The sequence below is a fragment of the Bicyclus anynana genome, chromosome 23 (assembly GCF_947172395.1).
Source record: "Bicyclus anynana chromosome 23, ilBicAnyn1.1, whole genome shotgun sequence".
Lineage (NCBI taxonomy): Eukaryota > Metazoa > Arthropoda > Insecta > Lepidoptera > Nymphalidae > Bicyclus > Bicyclus anynana.
This window is the reverse complement of record NC_069105.1, coordinates 11099928-11118138: the sequence shown is the minus strand read 5'-3', so window position 1 is coordinate 11118138 and position 18211 is coordinate 11099928. Positions and strand designations below refer to the sequence as shown.

The 18211-nt window shown below is 36.7% G+C and overlaps 1 protein-coding gene and 2 non-coding genes across 6 annotated transcripts in view; 1 reads left to right on the top strand and 2 right to left on the bottom strand.

The window, feature by feature from the left end:
* Positions 1–18211, bottom strand: part of LOC112051487 (transcription factor Sox-5) — a 374453-nt gene that overhangs the window by 158087 nt on the left and 198155 nt on the right. The gene's annotated exons all lie outside the window — the stretch shown is intronic.
* On the top strand, positions 5065–5136 carry Trnad-guc (transfer RNA aspartic acid (anticodon GUC)). The gene has a single exon. It is a non-coding gene; the product is annotated as a tRNA-Asp (tRNA).
* Trnad-guc (transfer RNA aspartic acid (anticodon GUC)) lies at positions 7315–7386 on the bottom strand. The gene has a single exon. It is a non-coding gene; the product is annotated as a tRNA-Asp (tRNA).

Below are 18211 nucleotides of genomic sequence, written 5' to 3'. Positions count from 1 at the left end.
TCTTTAGTATACGTAGGTACCTACCTATTTACAATGGATAGGTATAGTTTACAGCAGGGATCGCACCACTTTTCGAATTTAAGTAGGTAACCCTTAAAATTCTAATTCTAACTATTATCTACTTATTAAAAAAATATGCAAACGCTTTCTCACTCGAGTGTACGCAGCGGGTGCTCATTACAGACGCATCTTAGACCGGATGCTGCGAACAGGTGTCGCTTACTGTCCAACGCGATCCAACAAAACAGAACTAGACTTTACTGCGACGTCCTAAAGTTCAACTTTAACAGTAACATGAACTTTGATGCACAAGAAAATCGCCTTTATGTTATTGCATTAGGATCTATAAGGCCGGTAATAATTAGCCAGGTCCGATGTTACGGTTAAATACATGTATTCTGTTTCCGTAATAAGCGAATCCGGTTTTAACTGTTAACTACGCCATACGTAGCTCTGTAGTAATTTCAAAACAGTTCGTTTGTTTTTCATTTAAGTAAATCTCAGTTTTAGCCTACAAAAATAAACTACGTAGGTACTTACTTCTGAATATACCTATATGTAATTATTCAGAAGTACCTACCTACCTAGGTACAAAGAATACCTAACATGTAAGTAGGTAGGTACCTTCTGTACCTACATTAAATATTCAATTGGAAACTAACGCAAGTAGGTATGTAGGTATGCCTTAATCTATAAAGTCTGTTTCTGGAGAAATAGCACTAACGCCCAAGACTTGTTTATACTTTAAAATAACACAAAATTTAAAGTTTTGAAAAGCCCCGAAGGTCATGAAATTATTAATTAGGTACATTTTCGATCAAGTCATCAATATTCATTTTCAGTGCGCTTTCATTTGAGACCCCACTCGAGTATATTTGCAGACATTCGGTTATTCTTCCCAACTTTAAACCCCCAGAACATTTAAACGGCTCAATTGATTTTCATTAAACATGTCTAAGAACACTATCACTTTACTTATGTCACCTTTCAAAAAAAAAAAATTAAATACCTTCATCCGTTTGGGAGCTATGGTGCCACTGACAGACTGACAGTTAGACATACAGACAGAGAGACACGTCAAACTTATAACACCCCTCTTTTTGAGTCGGGGGTTAAAAATGAAAGAACGCCGGACGATTTTTTTTTAAATTTGCCGGTCGATTTCAATATCTACTTTCATTAGCCAAACACAACGCATTGTGTGTGACGCTTCAAAAATATTGCTAGCTACCTACTGCCGTAAGCCCAGATCTATTTATTAGTATCTACATACTAGCATAATATTTGCTTTCAAACAAACGGGCACACATTCGCAGTTTAAACCCCCCAAGATATAACAGACCCCCTCCCATCCACTATATAATGCACTATCAGGGGTCTTTCTCAAATGGACAATATGTAACATTTCGCCGTAACACTAATTTGTATCTACGTTTTGCGCCATCTCTAAATAAACGGAATAAGGTTTAATTTGGCGTGATTTAAATGAAAAATAAGTTTCATACAAAGTTGGTTTTGTAGATATGTGTTCACCCCTTCCCCCCTGTTACGACATAGTCTCCACTACCCCCCCAAACCCCCCCCCAGCGTCTTGGAAATGCTTAGTTTCGCTTCTATAGACGTTTTGTTTGTCCCTTATTCTTGGTTTGCGACTTTGGTTAGATAGGTCTTTTATGAACGTTCGGGGGAGGTTTCCACAAAGGACCTTTTGATGTTCTTTCTTTTATATTTTCTGCTATAGTATGCGCATTATCATCTGAGTCGTCCGGTCATAAAAGTCAAAAAAGATAGGAATGTGCAGCGCGCCTACCTGCGCACCCTAATTATCGATAAACGGCTACCTGCGCACGTGCTAATGATGAGTCAATAATGATTTGGACGATTCTGATTGGTCGGTTTCTAATGTAATTGCATTGCGTATTTTTTTTGCTATAAATGTGTTTACTGCAATTAAATAAATACATTCATGTGTTACTCGTTGCGCACTATGGATACTAATATATAATAAATTTGGCAGAAGACGAAGATTCTGATGATGAAGACTCAGATGAAGATTAATTTTATTTAGTTAATAATTATATAATATGAAATATGTATTATATTAAATCAAATATTGTTAATTTTTTTAATTTTGTGAACAAGATACGATAATAAACTTTACTTATCGATAATATGTCTTTCATTGTTACACCCTTCACTAGACGGCTCCATAAGACCCATAAGTGCAAGCGAGATAGATATAGAGAAATGATTTATGGCCCTAAGACTCAGTTGTTAATGCTATTAGTATAAATGCTTTTGATAGGTAAAATGTAGGTATTCATACATGTTTGGGACTTAGATCCATTCGATTTCTTATTAGTCAAATAACTTACTTAGGTAGACAATGTAAGTTGGTAAATAATGTCTAGAATCTAGATGTTAATAAAAAAATATAAGTAGTTAGTAGGTAGGTATATTATATTCCGGTGGCATTTAAACATTACTTTTTCTATCCCTAATAAGTGATAGCCAAGTGGATATGACCTCTGCCTTCGATTCGGAGGGCGTAGATTCGAATCTGTCCCAAGTGCGTTTTCGAAGCGTTAGCGATCGTAGAAAGAGAATCGACGTGCCACTTGGCTATAAAGGGTGGTCAGGGGCATGCAACTCTAACTTTGCACTTATGTGCATTTTAAGAAATAAAATATCAAAATGGTGAAGGAACTACATCGTGGGAAAACTCACAAACCTGAGAATTTTCTTAATTCTCTACGTGTGTAAAGTCTGCTAATCCGCATTTGGCCAGAGTGGTGGACTAAGGCCTAACCCCTCTCATTATGAGAGGAGACTCGTCCTCAAAAGTGAGCCAAATATAGATCGTTAATGATGATGATGATCCCTAATAGTTTTTAGGTCACACTTACCTTGCGTCATTTTCTGTAGGTACCTACCTACCTACAACTGAAAAAGTTCGTCTCGCTCACGGATCACTGCTGCGCTCGAGTCTCCTCTCAGAATGAGAGGGGTTAAGTCACCACCACGCTGGCGCTAGCTGGCGGATTGGCAGACTCCACACACGCAGAGAATTAAGAAAATTCACGATTCACTCACGATGTTTTTCCTTCACCGTTTGATACATATATTTAATTTCTTAAATGCACATAACTGAAAAGTTGGAGGTGCATGCCCCGGACCGTATTCGAACCCACACCCTCCGGAATCGGAGTGCTGTGAATTAAAACGTTGACATATTATGCAAAATGTCATTAAGAATAATCGGTTCAGCAGTTAAAACATGATAGCCTAACAAACAAATAAACAAACAAAACCGGAGCCTAAATAGGTTCACAGTATAAACCGTGAAGTCATTAAGGCCTACACTCTTCCTTGTGTGAAAATACATTTGATTAAATACCGGAAACCCTAATAGATGGAAAATATTAGAAAAACGCAAACAAAACGGATTCCTAACATTAAATATTCCAAACAAAACCATAAATCTACGTTAAACAGAAAGATTTCAAGAAAAACGCATTCGCTGTCCAAAAAGAAAACATTTAAAAAGCCTGGAGATTTATAATTATAATAAAATTGTTTTATAGCGCGTTCATTATAAATAACTATTCACAACGATTTATCAAGTAATAAGTAAGGTTTTTGTAATAAAACTTTTATAAAATGGTAGCCGTAATTTCTTTCTGAACAATAATTCAAAATAATTAGTAACCTACAATACTGCACGCCGCTAACCCACATTGTAGTAGCGTTGTGGGTAAAACCTCCATACCTTTTAGGGGTATGGAGGTTTTACCCACAACGCTATAGTCTATAGGTATGGAGGAAGACTGGCTGGATTTCCTATCTGTAGGTAATTATTAAAGGTTATTTAGTCCAGTTACATTATACATTCGGAAATGCAAAAAGTGGGGGTAGCCTAGAAAAGTTTAACTTCAAATTGTCTACCAAGATTTCCTATGTGCATTTTCCATCTTGGAAAAATGGTTGAATTCAGTTTTTGACTGACATTTTTGTTGCTCATTCCACGCTCTACAGTCAAAGTCTACATTTTTTACCTATCGTTCATCGTTATTGAGATATCGATACTATATCTCAAAATAATTCGACATATTTTTTACAATCTAATAGAATCGAACAATTTAAATCCTTTAAAAAAAAAGTGTCAACTGCTGGCTATTGTGAAAGCCGTGATAGCCCAGTGGATATGACCTCTGCCTCCGTTTCCGGAAGATGTGGGTTCGAATCCGGTCCGGGGCATGCACCTCCAACTTTTCAAGTGTGTGCATTTTAAGAAACTAAATACCACGTGTCTCAAACGTTGAAGAAAAACATCGTGAGGAAAGTTGCATACCAGAGAATTTTCTTAATTCTCTGAGTGTGTGAAGTCTGCCAATCCGCATTGGGCCAGCGTTGTGGACTATTGGCCTGATCCCTCTCATTCTGAGAGGAGACTCGGGCTCAGCAGTGAGTCGAATATGGGTTGATAAAGATTGTGAGATAATATAGCCGCTAGTGTAGGTATGAGTATGACATTTATCGTGAACTGCAAATACTTAGCTCTCATGAATGGAACAGCCGGTTTGAGCTATTTTGGTGTCGCGGGCGAAGCTTTAAAATAGCCTATTAACGCGCTATAAGGGCATGGCTTTATATTCTATACTTATACTTCGTTATCAACCCTTATAGGGCTCACTGCTGAGCTCGAGTCTCCTCTCGGAATGATAATGGTTAGGGTGGTAACTAGCCACTGCCGAAGCTTCCCACTAGCAAGACCTGAACCATTTAAGAAAACCACAATCGGCCCACCGGAGATCGAACCCAGGACCTCCGTCTTGTAAATCTGCATACCACTGCGCCACGGAGGCCGTCAAATATTATAAACTTTTACTCATATAACTCAATAGAACATTTTTTTTTGCAAATTGTAAGCTACATTATCAGCGAGTAACATAGGCTATTCATCCTCGTATTCTCAAGGAAATGGGAGCTACGCATAAATAAAATAAAAGAGTGCGAAAGACATAATCTAAAGAACAGAATCGCTATTTTAATTTGTCATTCACATCCTCGGTAGTATAGTGGTAAGTATCCCCGCCTGTCACGCGGGAGACCGGGGTTCGATTCCCCGCCGGGGAGAAAACTATTTTATAAAGTTTTTGTTTTTTTTGTATAAGACCTTTTGAATCAATAGATAAGGTTTTGCTTTTATAATTTCATCATTAGTTAAGAATCTCCGAAAAAAAAATAATAATTTTTTTTTAATTAACGCAAGACCTGTAACGCCATCTCGTAGACTTTCGAGGTACCTACCTAAATATTGTTAGTTATTGATATTTTAGTGTTCTGGGACGTCAATCAATATTATGTAGATACCAGCGGCGAAGAGTTTATGCAAGCCGATTCTCGCCGGATTACATTAAAAATCTATGCCCATTCATTGTTTTACTGTATCTAGACATATAAGAAACTGGAGTTTGTATCAAATCATATGAATTTCCTTTTCTTTGAGACGGCTTACCTTTATCTAAATTGCATTCTTCGCCACTGGTAGATACTAAGGTACTTTTCACCACGAGATGGCATCACTTAAGCGGATACTAAGCACGGTTTGTACTTGTGATATTATAAAAAAAATATTGGCACGTAACAAACTAACAAGCAAATACAACAGTTGATTAAATAGGTACTTATTCATTATTATACAGAAGACTAAAAAGGGACGATCTTATAAAATGGGACGAAGGTTGCTCATTTAATAGAAGAAAGAAAAGTCACGATCTTGCAAAACCAGAGAAATTCTGTTTAACTAAACTCCGGCCGCTCAAAGATTGCGTTTCTGACATATTTTATGTAGTAATAATGATGTTAAAATGTAGGTACTTGAACGAGGTATAAATTAATTTTAAAGAATAAAAATAAGTTGTTTGAGACAAATACAGGACGTATTTCTAGTAGTTTAATTTAAATAAATACTGGGAAAGTGCGAGCCTGAAGACTTGTTTACCGTGGTTCCGTTGGATATAGTAGAAAGTAGGTACTTTCCTTCTTTCCAGATTTTCCCTTTTCCAATACAAACATTTTTCTTTTTAAAATTCCTGATTCTACTTTTACGGCAAGCTTATAAATTCTGTATTGATTGGGTATTTGCGAATCAAAACACCCTGCATAATTAAGTTATCTATATATTTTTAGCATTTTATTTTTTCTTAGCTTTAATATTCTTAAATTAATATTAATTTCAACTTGACGTTATAAATCTACTTAGAAAAATATCTTAACATATACCCTCACACTGACAGACGTACCTAAATGTGAGTGACCTCAAAATCAAAAAATCAAAATTCATTTATTTCAAGTAGACTCAGTTTACAAGCACTTTTGACACGTCAGTTGACTATTTGCAAAGATTCTACCATCGGTTCGGAAGGCAGGTTCTGCTGAGGAGAAACCGGCAAGAAACTCAACAGTTACTCTTTTTAAAAAATCATACAGTAATATAATTTACAATTAATGATAACATTACAATTTCTTATAGTTTTACTTTTTATGTGAAGGTGGGTCCAATGGCCTCCAAGCGCTTTTATCTTTAAGGAACTCATCAATGTTGTAGTAACCTCGACTAAGTAAATGTTTTTTAACACATTGCTTAAATCTATGCATTGGCAGGTCCATCACAGACCTTATAATGTTATCAGTTTTTTCCTTCCTTAAAAGGAACCCTAAAACCGTAAGACTCAATTCTACGAACATAACATTCCAACTTAGTGCAAAATCAAAACTCGAACAAAAAACGAAACAATCGAAGACCGACCGTCAAGTCTGTACGTAACACCAAGTATTAACTCCGAACAAGTCAATCCTTCCATATTAATGTCTTCATTATAATTAATACTCCTCAGGCCGCAGAGGGACAGATCCTGACATTGGCATCCGTTTTATGTCTGACTTACGGCGAACAAAGTCAATTGTCTTGGCTAATTCTGACTTTCAAATAAGGCAAAAAATTATAAGGCTGGCTCGTACAGCAAGCGATGCGATAAAGAGCTCAATGCTTTTGTTTCTTGGTAGTGTATATGAATAAGATAAAACTGATTCATTAGGCAGGTTTAGGTATCCTTAAGATTTCGTTTAAATTAGTTGAATTAAGTACGTACGTACCTACTACCTATGTAATAATAATTGGTAAAGAAAAAAAAAAAGAAATGCTGCACAGGTGCAGTGATGCGCGTAAACAAATACAGAGTTGTGTTATGAAATTGAATTAAAATTTAAAATTAAATTAAAAAAAAGTCATAAAAATATTTAAAAACAATTCTCCCCGGCGGGGAATCGAACCCCGGTCTCCCGCGTGACAGGCGGGGATACTTACCACTATACTACCGAGGATTATATCCTAACATGAAAAATAAGAGTTGATATCAGCTTAAAGCCTAATCACAGAATAATAGGTAAGATCTGAATTAGAAACGACTAATCCACCTGAGGGCCTAGTAGCAGTTTGATACTGTGACGATCAAGTTAACGTAAACGCGAATTTCTAAGGAATTGAAACAGCAATGCACAACTGTTTTAATGCCATATAAATTCGAGTTTACGTTAACGCGATAGTAACACATTGAAAACTCCCACTAGGCACACTGTTAAATGGATTTAGTTGCGTTTTTTGAATTTAGTATGACTGTTTCAAATCAAATCAAATCAAATCAAAAATCATTTATTTCAAGTAGGCTCAGTTTACAAGCACTTTTGACACGTCAGTTGACTATTTGTAAAGATTCTACCACCGGTTCGGAAGGCAGGTCCTGCTGAGAAGATACCGGCAAGAAACTCAACAGTTGCTCTTTTGAAAAAGTCATACAGTATTATAATTTACAATTGATAACAATTACTGTTTACATTTGTTATAGTTTTACTTCCTGTGTGAAGGTGGAAGCTGATCCAACGGCCTCCAAGCATTTTTATCATTAAGGAACTCATCAATGTTGTAGTACCCTCGACTAAGTAAATGTTTTTTAACACATTGCTTAAAGCTATGCATTGGCAGGTCCATCACAGTCTTGGGGATCTTATTATAGAAGAGTACACCCAAACCTACAAAAGATTTTTTTACTCTTTGGAGACGATATGCAGAAATAACTAACTTATGCCCGTGTCTAGTAAGACGTGGGTTTAGATCTCCTTTTCGTTTGTACAAATTAATATTTTGTCTTACATATATTATACAGTTATATATATATTGACAGGCTACTGTTAGTATACCTATTTCTTTAAACTTTTGACGAAGGGACTCGCGTGATTTTAATTGATATATTGCTCGAATTGCTCTTTTTTGAAGTACAAATATAGATTGTATATCGGCAGCCTTGCCCCACAATAAAATACCGTAAGACATTACGCTGTGAAAGTACGCAAAATAAACAAGCCTAGCTGTATCGACATCAGTAAACTGTCTTATTTTTCTCACGGCAAATGCCGCTGAGCTAAGTTTACCAGACAGTTTTTCTATATGAGCACACAGTTTAACAGAAGATATATTGCTATTAGGTTGCTTAGAAAATCCTGAGAAGTATTGTAGTTACGCGAGACGAAACCATTTCGTAGTGATGGGTAACAATTTCATTGTCGTATTTAATTTATGATGCTCAAGTTGTAAAAGTCAAGTCGAGTTTTTCATTTTATTATTAGAAAATTTCTGCATATTTTTAGCTTAGCTCCCGCGATGTAGTAAGCTCCTTTATAGAACTAAAACAGGGTTAAGTTCAAGGCAAGGCAAATGACATATCCAGTTTTGTTCTTATTTTGATTTATCCCTTTGTCACAAATTTGAAAAATGTTTGTTGTCTTGTATTTGTGTTCAAAGTCCACTACTTGAGATTATATTAATGACTAGTGGATGCCTACGACTTCATACGCGTGACGAATAAAATTCTGTTTATCACAAATCCCGCGGAAACCTTGTATTTTTTCGAGGTAAAAAGTAGCCTTTGCGTTGCTGAATATCCTCTTCTATCTACTAGTGAAAGTCTCATTAAAATCAATTGAGCCACAAAAAGGCTAATGTTTTAAACACAAAAAGACAAACCCGCTTTGATTCTGAGAGGAGACTCGTGCTCAACAGTGAGCCGAAGATTGTAGATTAAATTTCGCCACACTTTGGGGTAGCGTGGTGGGTCTAAGCTATTACCTACTCCTCTTCTATTTATGGAGGGAGGTCTTGTAGCGGGTTATTAAATTTTTTTATTTATTTTTTCTTTACAAGTTAGCCCTTGACTGCAATCTCACCTGAGAGTAAGTGATGATGCAATCTAAGATGGAAGCGGGCTGTGAGGAGGAGTATGAAAATCCACACCCCTGTCGGTTTCTACACAACATCGTACCGGAACGCTAAATCGCTTGGCGGCACGTCTTTGTCGGTAGGGTGGTAACTAGCCACGGCCAAAACCTCCCACCAGCCAGACCTGAACCAATTAAATAAACCTCAATCGGCCCAGCCGGGGATCGAGCCCTGGACCTCCGTCTTGTAATGTACCGCGCATGCCACTGCGCCACGGAGGCCGTCAAACTGTTCTTCTTTATTTCTTGCTGTGTTTATTTGTAAATAATCACTACACTTATAGTGATTTATAATTTAGTTACATTTTATTATTTTAATTAGTGTAAGTGATTGTAAATAAACCTAATAAATAAATAAATTTGCAAGAAACATTTTGTTATACAAAGATGTTCTTATGTATTAGGTAACAATGATGATTATGACCTGTGTAAAACCTGGTCACATGGCTAGTATGTCATAATGCACAATGTATAATGTCATCCACGTTGACAAAGCCATTATCATATGACGAAGATAGACGGACGGACAGATTTACTGTTCGTTGATATTATGATTAAGGCGAGAACGCGTGGCATTTTAATTGAGGAACGATGCTACCAGTTGTTTCGTCGTGTTGTGACTCCCGAGTGGAGAAAATGAATATTTTCTATAACTGGACATAAAAGAGAGCATATACCTACTACTAATAATAATATTTTTGTTTAATGGAAAAAGAACCTGTTACAAAATAAATATTTTATAATATTTATACCTTTTGCCGTAGAGACCCTTGGGCCATGGAGTCGGAGTGCCAAAAAATTTTACCGAATCATTTCACCGCGGCTAGTTGCCTCGACTGGTGATAGAAGGGCTAGCTCATTTTTTGCGCAAAGGATCAGCCTGGCTGTCCAGCGCGGAAATGCAGCCAGTATTCTTGCCACCATTCCACTTGGACATGATTTGTATAGTTATTAGGATAACTTCTCAATAACCACATGATATAATTTTTTCCCAAATTTTACAATATCGACTACCCATGACAACTCAAAATCAAAATACATTTATTTCAAGTACTCAGGTTTAGTTTACAAGGACTTTTGAAAAGTCATGTTTAAATATTTGTAAAGACTCTGTTTGGAAGTCCCTACAAAAGGTCTTTGTCCTACAGTGGCTGATATATGATGATGATGATGATGATGATGATGATATATTTTTAGTTTACCTACGAAGGGTTAGAGTTTGTACTTTGTAGACAGAGAATCCATGTGCTTCTTTCCAACAGGCCCCGGTACAAATTGCTACCGTTTAAGTTAAGATTTTCTATATTATTAAGGAGTAGATTAGGGTGAATCGGGACATTCGAAGTCTCGACCAAAGCAACCTCATCAGCCTGTGAAAATCGGGACGTTACGGGCAAATCGGGACACCTGGCAACACTGAGCGGGCTATAATAATCGACAAGCCTGGCGTACCGAATGGTTATGAATTATTGTGATCTATTCCTAGCGCGCTCTTAAGAATGGTCTGTTTTGTCCATTTGTGTTACTCTCGCACTGTTTCAGCCTTGCCTCTTCTAACGTTCGCCGACAGGATTAGACTGACATGTCTGTTAACATTTCTATGCAGTGGCGTGCACAAAACATTTGACCACGGTAGGCATAGTTAGTACATACACAAAATGTGAAATTTCTAATCTAGTAAAGGTTGGTAATAAGTACTTAGGCTAGGCAGTGCATAGAACTGTAATAGCCCAATGGATATCACCTCTGTCTTTTTTTTTTATTCTTTACAAGTAAGCCCTTGACTACAATCTCACCTGATGGTAAGTGATGATGCAGTCTCAGATGGAAGTGGGTATAACTTGTTAGGAGGAGGATTCGGTTTCTACACGATCGGAACCTACTCATCCTACCGGAACGCTAAATCACGTGGCGGTATGTCTTTGCCGGTAGGGTGGTAACTAGCCACGGCCGAAGCCTCCCACTAGCCACACCTGGACCAAATAAGAAAATCTCAATCGGCCCAGCCGGAGAACCTAGGACCTCCGTCTTGTAAATCTACCGCGCATACCACTGCGCCACGGAGGTCGTCAATCAAATCTTCTTCTGCCTTCGATTTAGAGGTCAATCCGGTCAGGGGCATGCATCTCTAACTTTTCAATTATGTGCATTTAAGAAATTAAATATCACTCAAATAATAGATCGATATCGAATCGATAGGAATCCAGCGTACCTACCTGAGAATTTTCTCAATTCTATATGTAAAGTTTGCCAATTCGCATTAGGCCAGCGTGGTGGACTAGCCTAACCCCTCTCATGAGACTTTCTGAGAGGAGACTCGTGCTCAACAGTGAGCCATATACTGAAAACTAAGTAGGTATCTCATATAGCCCGACCCAGGATTCGAACCCAGGATCTCATGATTGGAAACCACAGGCTATCCACTGGACTAATAAGACAAGCGGCTCAGGATCGTGGTATTTGTAAGTCCCTATACAAAAGGCCTATGTCCTTCAGTCCAACGGCTGATAAGAAAGGTGCAGTCCAAAAATCACACTAATATTATAAAGGCGAAAATTTGTGTGTGTGTATGTTTGTTCCTCCTTTAGGCTGCGGCTAGTGAAGCGAAGCTAGAGTTCACTCTGGATTACCACATACTTTTCATCCGGGAAAAATCCATGGTTCCCGTGGGATTTGTGAAAAACTGAATTCCACGCGGACGAAGTCGCGGGCGCTATTAACATTCTAAAAGCAAAGTAATAAATCAAATCTGCAACCGCACCAAAAACAAACAATTAAAAGACAATGAAAAGTATATTCCCATTTGACTACATTCGCGCATTAGCGCGTAATTTATTCACACTTTCATGCTAAATTATAGCCTCAATAGCTCAACGGTAAGAGCGGTCAGACTCATCACCGAAGGGTGATGGTTCAATCCTCGCCCCGTTGGTCTATTGTCGTACCCACTCCTACCACAGTCTTTCCCGACGAATTGGAGGGCAATGGGAATATTGGTCATATTATAAAAGATATGGCAAATATTCTTTAAAAAAAAATTAAAAATAAAAATAATCATTTTCCAGAACAAGACGTGTTGTCTGCGGAAGCTAACGCATTGGTTTTTTTTAACTCACTTTTAAAAAAAGAAGGACTTAGACGCGTAATTATGTATGGGCACAGAAAACATTGGTATGGGTTACATAATTACGATATTATTTTGATGATATTACCATTTATTGTTGTGTACCATTAATTTAGTGAAATGCTAATACCCTAACTAGCGGGCGCCCGCGACTTCGTTCGCGTGGAAATCGATGTAAACTTTCAACCCCTATTTTATTCCTATAGGGGGTAGAATTGATCAAAACCCTTTCTGAGTGGATGCCTACGTCATAACAACTACCTGCATGCCACATTTAAGCCCGATCCGTTCAGTGGTTTGGGCTGTGCGTTTATAGATCACTATGTCAGTCAGTCTTTGAGACCAAAAACCTTTGAGTTTTATATACCTACTAGCTGACGCCGCGCGGTTTCTCCCGCGTGGTTCCCGTTCCCGTAGAAATACGGGAATAATATATAGCCTATAGCCTTCCTCGATAAATGGGCTATCTAACACTGAAAGATTTTTTTAAATCGAACCAGTAGTTCCTGAGATTAGCGCGTTCAATCAAACAAACTCATCAGCTTTATAATATTACTATAGACTATAGATTTAGATTTTTTTTATTTGTTTAATGGTAAACAGTGCAAGTCGAGTATGACTAAATAGTTTTATTTCTTACTAAAAATAATAATGAACTTTTTTACAGTCTGCCAATATAATTTTGTGTTATAAATTTTGAAATTCGTATACGAAATAAATGTTAATGTTAACAAAAAGGTATGAAAATGGTTAAATGATACGAGTATAATAAGGTAAAATCAAATTAAGAGGAATCAATTACGTATAAGACAGTGAAAAACACGTCCACATTATACGGAGTCAAGTATATAAATGAGCACTTTCATACAAAATTGCTCATTGCCAAGCGGAAATGAGTCGTGAAATTCAGGAGCTAAATTTTTACGGGGAACAATACCATATTAATCAGTGTCCATTAACATGTGGTAGGTATCATGACGCTTCGTATTGTGATAATTTCATTTGGTATAAGCATTTCCTTTAGTATTTATTTTGCACGTAGATTTAAAATTAGGTAAAATTGATTTGAATTAATAAGCTTTCTTATGGATAGTTAGATAGTTTTACTTATATAATTAAACTCTTGATGTTTCATTTAAGCAAAATTCGTAAAATTCAGTTAACTTTATTTAGCTTTATCTTCTTTTATTTTTTTTAAATAAAGTGCAATTTTTGAAAATAATGGAAAAATTATTTTAATACTTATTTAATTCTGGAATCAAATATATATATATATATATATATATATATATATATATATTATTTTTTACAAGTTAGCCCTTGACTGCAATCTCACCTGATGGTAAGTGATGATGCAATCTAAGATGTAATCGGGCTAACTCGTTAGTAGGAGGATGAAATCCACACCCCTTTCGGTTTCTACACGACGTCGTACCGGAACGCTAAATCGCTTGGCGGTGCGTCTTTGTCGGTAGGGTGGTAACTAGCCAAGGCCAAAGCCTCCCACCAGCCAGACCTGGACCAATTAAGAAAAACTTCAATTTTTCCAACCGGGGATCAAACCCAGGACCTCCGTTTTGTAAGTCTACTGCGCATACCACTGCGCCACGGAGGCCGTCAATTTTAATTCCGTTTTAGCCGTAGGACTTCTTTTATGTCGCGGAGTCTAGTATAAAGAGTCACAATAATAAAATGTCTTTGATAAGTCGTACCATTCGCTGGAATTTCAATATTTTGGCATGCAATGCTCAATTGGCAATGGGTGGGGCACATAGTTCGAAGAGCCGATGGACGTTGGGGTCCCAAAGTGCTGGAATGGCGACCCCGCACTAGTAAGCGCAGGGTTGGCTAACCCCCACCCCCATCGGGTGGACTGACGACATCAAGCGAGTCGCTGGGATTCGCTGGATGTAGGTGGCTCAGTATCGTGATGTTTGGAAGTCCCTACAAAAGGCCTATGTCCTGCAGTGGACGTCCATCGGCTGATATGATGATGATGATGATGATGAATGCTCAATTACCACGTTCATTTTTCGTCGAATCACACAACTCCTGTTTTGTCGTATAAATCAAAATCATCAGTGAATCAACAGTTAATTAATTAGCTCAACGCAAAGTTACTCATTTCCAAGCATCACACAACACATTATTTTCGAGAGATGTCTTTCGCGAAACAATAATTGTTTTTCACCGACGGATGTTTGATGGCGAAATGTCCGTGTTTCCGTCGCAGCTCGAGCGCACAATCGCCGCGTCCGGTGGGCGAACACCTTTTTAATTTTATTTTTGTTGTATCACGGCCTGTAGTAGTCAGATCTACCTCATTTATTCAATTACAAATTAACCCTTGACTGTGTTATCACCTAATATTCTAAGATCCGTATTAAAAACCTTTTTAATTTTATTTTCGTTGTATTTCGTTGTATTACAGCTTGATTTTTTTATTTAACTACAAATTAACCTTTGACTGCGACATCACTTCATATTCTAAGATCCGTATTTTTACTTCACCCATCTGTTTATTGGATGACAAATGTTTTATATAAAAATTTACCTAGTACGTTAAAATATTGCGAGTAGGGTGCCTAAAAATTTTCTGACCATACTATTATTAACCATAATATCATTTATCATACCTAGTTACAAACTCCGAGCATGACAAAAGTTGAATGTTTGTGAGATTCTACCATTCAAACAAGTCAAACAAACTTCGCTAAAATTTAACGCTTTTAGCATGTAACTATGGACTTTGCTTTGTTACTCATTTGCTTGTGGTAGAAAAAAAACATAAAACGTCGGTCACTTCCAAGTGCCACTGGGATCTGAAGTGTTAAGGAGTTAGACGGTCACGGATACTGAACTACCAATCCATAAATGTTCTTAAATGAGAAATTACAACCCAAGTCAGGGTTTTAGGCAACCTTTTGAAAAACAAAGGATTTCCTTGAACCCTAGTGTCTGCTGACTAAGGACATAGCTACTCATGATATTTTGCAGAAAATTAAAAAGATATTTTTTTTATTTTGAGAATTGAGGGTCTACCCTTCAAAACTGCTATCTCCCAAAGCAACCAAGGTTCAAACTCCATAGTTACTTTCAGTACCCACCTATAGTGAGTGGGAGCATGATATGACAAACTTACAGCTTTTATAAATTGCGATAGGTCTGACCATTACAGGCTTTTTAGTCCACACTGTTTTATATCTTGCCTTTTGTCATTCTCAGCTCGACGGCGCATCGTTGCAATTTTATTTGATTTATGAAGTGGTTTGGTTTTTTGTTTTGCTTTAAGAGAAATATTATTAGTATCGGCTTCAGGTGTCCTTTTAATAGGTATACGTAGGTAATACTTGATTTTTTAAACTGCGACTTTAGGAGATAAATTGAGCTTTTTGTCTATCAGTAGATAGACAAAAAGCTTAATTTATCTCCTTTCCCTTTAATGATAGCAAAATATCTCGTACAAAATAGTAATTTTGTACGAGATATTTTGCTATCATTTAAAGGGAAAGTTTTAAAAAAATTCAAGCGTTTTTTGTTTATAATTCTTTTTCAAAATTAATGTGGCAGCCATCCCCGCTTGATTACACACTGCACGAATAAGCTCATGAATAAGAACCCCGTATGGATTTTAAACGGTAATGTCATGAGTTTCGCACTCATGAAATTACCGTATCAAAACTGGTTTTAGTAAGTATGTGTCGTGTTTCTCATTTTGCAATTTAGTAGAAAATTAATAAATTGTTATAATATCTATGTATTTAGTACAGATAAGTATAGTAAGGGATTATAGTATGTATAAATCGCGTGTTCACTATAGCAACTTGTTGATAGCCAGCGAGTATCGGTCGCAAGACAAATGTTTGCGCGTCACCCCTATTATTCTGGGGTATATTGTTGTTAGGGTTGACACTTCGCCTTTCCAATTCATAGTTCATTTATTATTTGTTTAATATTGCGTGTCATCTTCAGCAATCATTTAACTATGATTACATTCATAATATACCTACGTATGTCTATTAATTTTTCTTATTAAAATAATTTATCCGTGTTTTTAAATATGACCGATGCTCCCTTTGAATGTTATGTTTCTATATAACTTCTAATCTGATAGGTGTTTGACGACCTTTGGCACAGTTGGCAATACTGTGCTACAATTTTTAAATCGTACTACAGTATTGCCAACTGTGCAATACGATTACGATTTACAGATTTTATATTTCCAGCCAACAATAATTTTATACTATAGATCCTTTACGTACCCACAAAATCATCGCAAAAAGTGAGCCGAATAATAGGCTACAAAACTGAGCGCAGACTTTGTCTTCAATTGCATTATTTATATTTGAATATTTTACACTTCCTGAACACACAACTCGACATTGTAGATGATATTTAGGTATTATTTGTTTAAATAACGTTTTTTGTTGACCACAACTAACATCGAGATGTGGAAATTCCCTCTTTTGAGCGTTTTCATGACCTAGTAACACATCTAACAGTATTTAACATCATTGTTTCGATCAAACACATATAGCCAGGCGATTTACCGTTTTGGTATGGTGCTTAATAGAAACCGCCCGAGGCATGGATAGAAAAATAGCTGTGCTTCTCCCAAGCAGGTAAGATTAATTCTAACATAGTCTATATCGTCATTTAACATCAGATGAGTTGATCGCTGTCAAAGACTAACTAGTCATTGAATAAATAAATAAAGTTTATTCAATGACTAGTTTAAGTTAGTAGATGTCCGCAAATAATGCATTTTGCAAGAAGGCTGAATTAAGAAGGGCGGATGAAGTCGTGGGCGTCCGCTAGTAAATAAATCAATAAAATCTTAGTGGCAACCCTAACAGGAACCACGGGCGGCGGTAACAAGTCGATCACTTGTTGCTCCCCTAACAATGAGTTTATTTCAATTTGATTGCACCCTTCAGGGCACCCCACTAGAATAATTCACCCGCAGTTTCCACAACTTCGGGAAGGAAGGAAAATTATCGAAAAACTTTTCATAACAATACAAAGTGCTGCTCTCAAAAATACTGGTTTTCGAAATTTACTTTCAAATGGACGTTGGTAGTCTTTGTGTGACTCAATGAATATTAGAACGATATCTACAAAACAAAAGCCTGCGATGCCAATTCAGTTTTTTACAATTCCCGCAGGAATCATGGACTTTTTCGGGATAAAAGGTAGCGTATACGTTGCTCCACAACCTCCTCTCTTTCAGTAAAAGTTCGGTTACAATCAGTTTATATATCTATAGAGGCGTTCACACGTGTTTAAAACTGTAAAAAAACGTATCTTTATGATAAATATATTATTTTGTTGATAAGACTAAACAATTATTTAACATATCTATACTCTCGCCAAATTGACGAGTTGAGTTGAGAGAGAGAGCTCGAGTTGACGCTCATTATCCTAATTGTTATTTTAAAGTAATTGCTAAATCTAGCTTTAATAAGATACTTAAAACTAAGTTAAAAAAAGAATTTAATATTATAAAATGAAAAAATAAAAAATTTACAAAAAGAGAAATTAAGAAGAAATTTAAATTAATAAAGAAAGACGATTTCTATATACAGCAAGTAAATTCGTCAGTGATAGGGTCCCCAAGGAAAACTTTCTTTCGGGACATTTTTTTTTTTATTCTTTACAAGTTAGCCCTTGACTACAATATCACCTGATGGTAAGTGATGATGCAGTCTAAGATGGAAGCGGGCTAACTTGTTAGGAGTAGGATGAAATCCACAC